Here is an 8,849-nt window from a genome sequence, read left to right as displayed (position 1 = left end):
ATTGGGTAATGAGGAAATAGCTGATGCTTTGAATGACTATTTTGTGTTGGTCTTCATCTAATATGCCAAAGAGAGGTGTTATGAATGCAATGGGAGGTGAGGACCTCGACACAAAAGCTATCACTTAAGAGATAGTGCTGAGCAAACTTGTGTGCCTGACATTGACAAGTCCCCTCGTCCTGATGGAATGTATCCCAGGGTACTGAAAGAAATGACAGAAGTTATAGTAGAGGCATGGTGATGATTTGCCAAAATTCTCTGGACTCTGGGCAGTTCCCAGTGGATTGGAAGATGGAGATGTCACACCACTGTTCAAAAAAGGATGTAGGCAAAAGGCAGGTAACTATAAGCCAGTTAGTTTAACATCTGTAGTTGGGAAAATGCTTGAAGCTATCATTAAAGAAGAAATAGTGAGGCATCTGGAAAGAAATGGGTCCATCAGGCAGATGCAGCATGGATTCAGCAAAGGCAGTCCCTGTTGGACAAACTTGCTGGAGTTCTTTGATGACACAGAAGTTGGGGGTGTTGTGGATAGTGTGGAGGGCTGTCAGAGGTTACAGCGGGACATTGATAGGATGCAAAACTGGGCTGAGAAGTGGCAGATGGAGTTCAACTCAGATAAGTGTGAGGTGGTTCATTTTGGTAGGTCAAATATGATGGCAGAATCTAGTATTAATGCTAAGACTCTTGGCAGTGTGGAGGATCAGAGGGACCTTGGGGTCCTAGTCCAAGGGACGTTCAAAGCTGCTGCTCAGGTTGACTCTGTGGTTAAGAAGACATATGGTGCATTGGCCTTCATCAACCATGGGATTATGTTTAGGAGCTGAGAGGTAATGTTGCGGACCCTGGTCAGACCCCACTTGGAGTACTGTGCTCAATTCTGGTCACCTCACTACAGGAAGGATGTGAAAACCACAGAAAGGGTGCAGAGGAGATTTACAAGGATGTTGCCTGGATTGGAGAGCATACCTTATTAGAACTGTTTGAGTGAACTCGGCCTTTTCTGCTTGGAGTGATGGAGGATGAGAGGTGACCTGATAGAGGTGTATAAGATGATGAGAGGCATTGATTGTGTGGATAGTCAGAGGCTTTTTCCCAGGGCTGAAATGGCTATTACGACAGGGCACAGTTTTAAGGTGCTTGGAAGTAGGTCAGAGGAGATGTCAGGCGTAAGTTTTTTACGCAGAGAGAGGTGAGTGTGTGGAATGGGCTGCCGGCAACGGCAGTGGAGGCGGAAAGGATAGGGTCTTTTAAGAGGCTTCTGGGTAGGTACATGGAGCTTAGAGAAATAGAGGGTTATGGGTAACAGCAGGTAATTTCTAAGGTAAAGACGTGTTCGGCACGGCTTTGTGGGCTGAAAGGCCTGTATTGTGCTGTGGGTTTTCTATGTTTGTTTAGTACAAGCGCAGTGGATAGAGGGAAACAGGCGGACATTATTTACTCGGATTTCCAGAAGGTATTTGATAAGGTGCCACATAAAAGACCTATCCATAAGATAAGGATGCATAGAAACACACATCAAAGTTGCTGGTGAACGCAGCAGGCCAGGCAGCATCTAACGAAGGGTCTCGGCCTGAAACGTCGACTGTACCTCTTCCTAGAGATGCTGCCTGGCCTGCTGCGTTCACCAGCAACTTTGATGTGTGTTGCTTGAATTTCCAGCATCTGCAGAATTCCTCATGTTTAAGGATGCATAGAGTTGGGGCTGATGTATTAGAATGGATAGAGGATTGGTTAACAAATAGAAAACAGAGAGTTGGGATACATGGGTGCTACTTTGGTTGGCAAGTCAGTGGTGAGTGGTGTGCTGCAGGGGTCAGTGCTGGGCCCACAACTGTTCACAATATACATTAACGATCTGAAAGAGGGGACTGAGAGTAGTGTATCTAAGTGCAGCACCCTAGTTCACATCTTTCGAGTAATGCTGTAGGTATTTCATTTAGTAAGAGCTGTTTGTTCTGCTTTCAGCCTCTTTGGCTTATTGTTGAAGATAAGGGATGATGTGGAATGTTAGCCATCCAATTAATGAGAGGTTTTTCTTGGTGAGGAACAATAATGTTGGTCTTAGGCTTTGGTCTGGGAGGAGATGAAGAGAGAAGACACTGGGGAGAAGTGGTTGTAGCATACGATCCGGTAGGAGACCTGTTTGTTCGAGATGGATTGTGAGCGACGTTCAGAAGGTGGTGTGGGTGTTCACGCTGAATGAGGGCCCAGTTTGTGAGTGACAGAGAAGTTCAAGATGAGCTCCAATTTGTGCACATTTGACTGTTTAATTAAAATGGGCCTTTTTCTTTTTGTTATTCTTTACTAACCCTTTAGTTAAGATTCATAAACATAATTCCTTTAATCGTGTCTGTTATTTCATGGCATTAATTTGTAACAGGGTAGTGAATTACATAGGATGCACATGTAAGGCTCAGGGCTATCGGCTCGTGTTTATCTAGGGGAAACCCCATCCACCCACCAAACCGTGCCTCACATTTGCGTAGTTGCTAATACCCTGGTACAAAATCAAACATCAAATATCAGACAGCACACAACGTATGATTTACAGATTACACTTTATAGATGTTACTGGAACTATGTAATTAATAGAGATACAATACTTTATACTATATACTTTATCGTCGCCAAACAATTGGTACTAGAACGTACAATCATCACAGTGATATCTGATTCTGCGTTTCTCACTCCCTGGATTACAAATATTAAATATTAAAAATAGTAAAATTAGTAAATATTAAAAAGTTAAATTATAAATCATAAATAGAAAATAGAAAAATGGAAAGTAAGGTAGTGCAAAAAAACTGAGAGGCAGGTCCAGATATTTGGAGGGTACGGCCCAGATCCAGGTCAGGATCTGTTCAGCAGTCTTATCACAGTTGGAAAGAAGCTGTTCCCAAATCTGGCCGTGTGAGTCTTCAAGCTCCTGAGCCTTCTCCCGGAGGGAAGAGGGACGAAAAGTGTGTTGACTGGGTGGGTCGTGTCCTTGATTATCCTGGCAGCACTGCTCCGACAGCGTGCGGTGTAAAGTGAGTCCACGGACAGAAGATTGGTTTGTGTGATATACCGTGCCGTGTTCACACCTTCTGTAGCTTCTTTCCATCTTGGACAGGACAACTTCCATACCAGGTTGTGATGCACCCTAGAAGAATGCTTTCTATGGTGCATCTATAAAATTAGTGAGGGTTTTGGGGGACAGGCCAAATTTCTTTAGTTTTCTCAGGAAGTAAAGGCGCTGTTGGGCCTTCTTGGCAGTGAACTCTGCTTGGTTGGACCAAGTCAGGCCACTTGTGATATTGACCCCGAGGAACTTAAAGCTTTTGACATGTTCCACTTGCACACCACCGATGTAAATTGGGTCGTGTGGTCCGCTACTCCGTCTGAAGTCAACATCCAATTCCTTTGTCTTGTTGATGTTGAGGGATAAGTTATTGTCTTCACACTATGCCACCAGGTTCTTAATTTCCTCTCTGTACTCATACACATCGTTACCTGAGATACGGCCGACAATTGTTGTGTCATCAGCAAACTTATATATTGAGTTTGATGGAAACTTGGCTACACAAGCATGGGTGTACAGTGAGTACAGCAGGGGGCTGAGTACACAGCCTTGTGGGGCACCGGTACTCAGAGTGATTGTAGAGGAGAGCTTGTCCCCTATTTTTACAGCCTGGGTCCTGTCTGTGAGGAAGTTGAAGATCCAGCTGCAGATCTGAGTGCTAAGGCCCAGGTTCCGGAGCTTAGGAATCAGTTTATTTGGAATGATGGTATTGAAGGCAGAGCTGTAGTCAATGAAAAGGAGCCTTACCTATGCGTCTTTATTCTCCAGGTGTTCTAAGGAGGAATGTAGGGCCAGAGAGATGGCATCTGCCATTGACCTGTTGCTCCGGTAGGTGAATTGCAAAGCGTTGAGGTTGACGTAGGCTGTAGTTGATGTGTGCCAAAACTAATCGCTCGAAACACTTCATAGCAATTGATGTCAGAGCCACAGGTCGATAGTCATTCAGGCATGTCACCTTGTTCTTCTTCGACACTGGGATTATCGTTGCCTTCTTAAAACACGAGGGGATCTTAGACTGAAGCAAGGAGCAGTTGAAGGTGTCAGCAAACACTCCAGCTAGCTCGCTTGCACGGGCCCGGAGAACCCGTCCTGGGACGCCATCTGGGCCCGTCGCCTTCCTTGGATTTATCTTCAGGAAGGCCCTCCTAACGTCCTCCTCGGTGACGATGAATCTCGATGCCACCAGGTCGGGTTCATCCGGAGGGCGCGGGACGCTCCTCTTTTGTTCGAATAGAACATAGAGCATAGAAAAGTACAGCACAGTACAGGCCCTTCGGCCCACAATGTCTCCCATATAACCCCCACCTTAAATTCCTCTAGTAGTCTGTTAAACTTCACTAGTGTATCTGCCTCCACCACTGACTCAGGCAGTGCATTCCACGCACCAACCACTCTCTGAGTAAAAAACCTTCCTGTAATATCCCCCTTGAACTTCCCACCCCTTACCTTAAAGCCATGTCCTCTTGTATTGAGCAGTGGTGCCCTGGGGAAGAGGCTCTGGCTATCCACTCTATCTTGCGTAGAATACGTTAAGTTCGTCAGGAAGAGAAGCGCCACAGTTATTGCTATTCCCAGCCTTTTCTTTGCGCCCAGTGATCTCATTTAGACCCTGCCATATTCTACTGGCATCCCTTTGGTTAGCCTGGGCTCCCAACTTGGCTCGATATTGCCTCTTGGCGCCCTTAATGGCTTTCCGGAGTTCACGCCTGGATTCCGTGTAGCGACTGGTATCCCCGGACCTGAAAGCCGCAGCTCTAGCCTTTAAAAGGGACTTGACCTCATAATTCATCCAAGGTTTCCGGTTAGGGAATACCCGGATCGTCTTGCGAGACACACAGTCCTCCGTGCATTTCCAAATATAGAAGGAAAGTAAAAGGGGCCAAACTTATCAGAGTTCAACCACCTCGTGCACAAACGTTGGAGATCAATTAACGGAATCTCCTTTCCACCATTTGATCTCCTCCGACTTCCTCGACCCACAGTTTGGGTCGACCAGAGCGGGTCCAGCACGTCCTTCCTCTTCAGTTCTCCTCCCGAAAAGCCCGCCAAACCACATGGTCCCCAGCCATATGAGACAGAATATCACCCACAAAATGCATCATCTTGCCTTTGAAATAGTTCTTTGGATGTATTGTGGCAAGGATTTGGTCCATAATGACAGATGAGGAAACTCATTACACTTAAATCCATTTTGTTATGATAAACACGAAACAGACCAGGCACCTTGATCCGAACAGAGAATCCAACTGGTCTCACACAGACGGGGGAGGTGCATCACACACCCTGGTTATAGTTAGGGTGACCCACAAATATACAAGCCAATAACTGCATAGCCCAAGCTAAAATGTAACAAAAAAATGAACTGGAGCTTCCCACCATAATCCCACAAAACTATAAACTGCTGGTCATTAGAGCTATGTAGCAGGCTGTCGATCACCATCCCCCCACCCCCGGGGCGTCATAGTGCTCCCACCCGAGATGTCAGCCATCCTTGGCAAACCCAGATTTCATAACGAAGTCCAAGAGTCCCTGTCGTAGTCGACATTGCTACCGTTGTGGAGTGGGGGTTTCTGGTGTTACGTACCCCGTAACTGGGTTGCCAAACCAGCAGAAATGGATCACTCAGTTGGAGTCTGGATTACTAGAACTAAGAAAGTTTTATTAAAGAAACAAGCAACACAGTAATCTAATCAAAAGGATAATAAATGCAACGGTTCAGCAATGATAAACACACATGTACACAGAATTAAGATAACAGGATCAATCAAGCTCTATCGTTGTCTAGGGGTAAATGACCAGTTTCAAGGTGACGCAAAGTTCAGTTCTATTTAGTTCAGTTCAGTTTGCAGACAGTGGAGGGAAGGAGAGAGAGAGCAAAACGAATGAATATTCAAACGGCTTCCACACAGACCTTCGCAGTCAGCTTTCGGGCGAGCCCTTTGTGATGTCATCTGAGGTCACCGACCGTGACCCCTCCGTTTCCAGATACGATCGTTTCTCTGCGGTGAACCCGGCACCCAGGCAAGGGTGGACACACACCAGGTTCCCGCCGATCGTGCCTTTCCACCCTGTGCGTCTATGGCTTGTCCCGCGACCAGCCGTCCAAAACTTCCCAGCGACTTGTGAGAGACGCACCGCTTCCAGGGTCTCGTTACCTCGGGGTGTCGTGTGTGTGTCCTGCCTTAGCGAACCTGTCCTTTTTTATCCCCCTGCTGGGGTATCGCCTGTCCATCACTTCAAACGGTTCAGGGTTCAAAGGGGGAGCCGATCTTGACAGCTCTCCTTCCGTTAAACTCTCCCGTCCCTTCATTAACATCTCCAAATACTGCTCCATTGTTTTCCTTATCTCTCTCTCTCCTGAAGACAGGTGGCAGACCAACTGCTGATCCCACCGGTGAGAGCACAGGACAGCTAACATCTTAATCTATGTGTATTCTCGTCACACTGGACACCCCCTTACTCCCCGGGGGAGGCACGGTTTAGTGAGGCAAGAGAGAGGGCTCCCGGAGCGTCACTTCTTTCCTGTAGCCTCACTGGGTCGGTGCAACACGCGACCGCACCTAATAGACCACATCAGAGCACCTCTCCCTTCCAGTGTCGTCCCAGCCTGAGGGATAGTCCCTTCTCCCGGGAGCCCCCGCCAAGTGTTACTGCATTGGTGCCCTAAACTGGCGGCCCAGCCCCTTCTGGGACGCTCAAGCATCGCAGCAGCGCACGTCCTGCCTGTACCCCGGTCAGTAAAAGCATTGGTGCAGCTTGCCCAAAGTCCTCGCGATCCTGAAATGACCGACCGCCCCCCCCCCCCACCAGCCTGGGCACCGACCACAGCACCATGACGCGGAGCCCCCGGACCACCAGCTGCCGGAGATGTCTGCCACCGCCGGAAAAGCAAACCATCAATAGATCCCCACTGAGAGTATAGGGCGTTGGTCTCCGGATCCAGGGCGGGGACCTCTGCCCACTCCGGCCGTCGTCACACACTCAGTCAACACCTGACCCGGGCCAGCACCGGATCGCTCACCTGCCCGCCGCGCAGCTGCTGGTGGTCCATGGTGGGGAGTCGCCGCCGGCCGTAACCATCACTTGTCCCTGGTTCTGCTGGGTTGCTTGGGCCGCAGCGGGTTGTGCTGCACTGCTGCGGGCCACTGTAACACCGGTGGCGGTTGCTGCTGTGCCCACTCAGTTCGCTTCCTGGAGCTGCCCTGCCGGAAAGCCACGGCTTCAGCGCCGAGGTAGAGTGTTGCCCCTGCACTTCCACACGCTCCCGCACCCTCAACCTCCCCCCAGCCGGACAGCAGGTCCATCCCAGTGACGCAGGACTCCTGGATGTCAGGCATTCACATCTCTGCTCCACAGTGTATCTCCCCAGTGCGATGCGCCGCCACCTCTTCCCGCAGCCGGCTGGACCGCTGTAGTTGACCACCCAGGAGCGGATGGCTGGCTTGTGTTGGGCAGGATACCTGGACAGGTGCCGGTGATGGTTGAAGCAACACTCACAACACGCTGGAGGAACTCAGCAGGTCGGGCAGCATCTGTGGAAAAGATCGGTCGACGTTTCGGGCCGGAACCCTTCGTCAGGACTGAAGAGGGAGGGGGCAGAGGCCCTATAAAGAAGGTGGGGGGAGGGTGGGAAGGAGAAGGCTGGTAGGTTCCAGGTGAAAAACCAGTGAGGGGAAAGATAAAGGGGTGGGGCAGGGGAAGCAGGGAGGGGATAGGCAGGAAAGGTGAAGAAGGAATAGGGGAAAACACAATAGGTAGTAGAAGGAGGCGGAACCATGAAGGAGGTAGTAGGCAGCTGGGGGAGGGGGCAGAGTGACTTAGGAATAGAGGAAAGGAGGGGGAGGGAATTACCGGAAGCTGGAGAATTCTATGTTCATACCAAGGGGCTGGAGACTACCTAGACGGTATATGAGGTGTTGCTCCTCCAACCTGAGTTTAGCCTCATCATGGCAGTACAGGAGGCCATGTATGGACATATCTGAATGGGAATAGGAAGCAGAGTTGAAGTGGATGGCTACTGGGAGATTCTGTCTGTTGTGGCGGACTGAGCGGAAGTGCTCGACGAAGCGGTCCCCCAATCTGCGTCGGGTTTCACCGATGTAGAGGAGGCCGCACTGGGAGCACCGGATGCAATAGATGACCCCAACAGACTCACAAGTGAAGTGTTGCCTCACCTGGAAGGACTGTTTGGGGCCCTGAATGGTGGCAAGAGAGGAGGTGTAGGGACAGGTGTAGCACTTGCGTTTACAGGGATTGACCCTGTTTCCACCAACGCGCGGGGTCTGTAACCATCCACCACGCAGTCCACATAAGGCTTGCTCTTCACCGAAACGGCACACCCGAAAGGGAGACACGGAGCGGTTCTGCTGGAGGTCTCGGGCGGCGCTGCCCGCTCGGCGTACCGGATAGCTGCGCTGAGCTGTGGTGTGGTGCTGGTCCACGGCCTGTGACATGGGCTCCTCCTCCGCCTCGGTGACACAAGCCCGGGCTCGCATCGTGTTCGGCGATGCTAGAACGCCTTGGGGCGCGGTGGGTGGGGTGGGGAGGAAGCTAAAATTGCTTCTGCCCTCTCCGCTTCGCCCAGCGATGATGGTGATAACATGCTACCGAAGGCACTCCGGCCTCAGCGCCTTTGGAGGGCAAGCCTGGGCCGTGGGAGGGAACTGGGGGTAGTCATGCTGAACACTGGCGGAGATTCCCCCTCCCCGCTAAGCTTTCCCCCATACGGCGCCCTCTGCTGCACAGTTCTTCCCTCATTGCCTCTGCTCGAAACGCCGCTCCAGCG

The sequence above is a fragment of the Mobula birostris genome, chromosome 12 (genome assembly GCF_030028105.1).
Source record: "Mobula birostris isolate sMobBir1 chromosome 12, sMobBir1.hap1, whole genome shotgun sequence".
Classification (NCBI taxonomy): Eukaryota; Metazoa; Chordata; class Chondrichthyes; order Myliobatiformes; family Myliobatidae; genus Mobula; species Mobula birostris.
Note: the sequence above shows the minus strand (reverse complement) of the source record.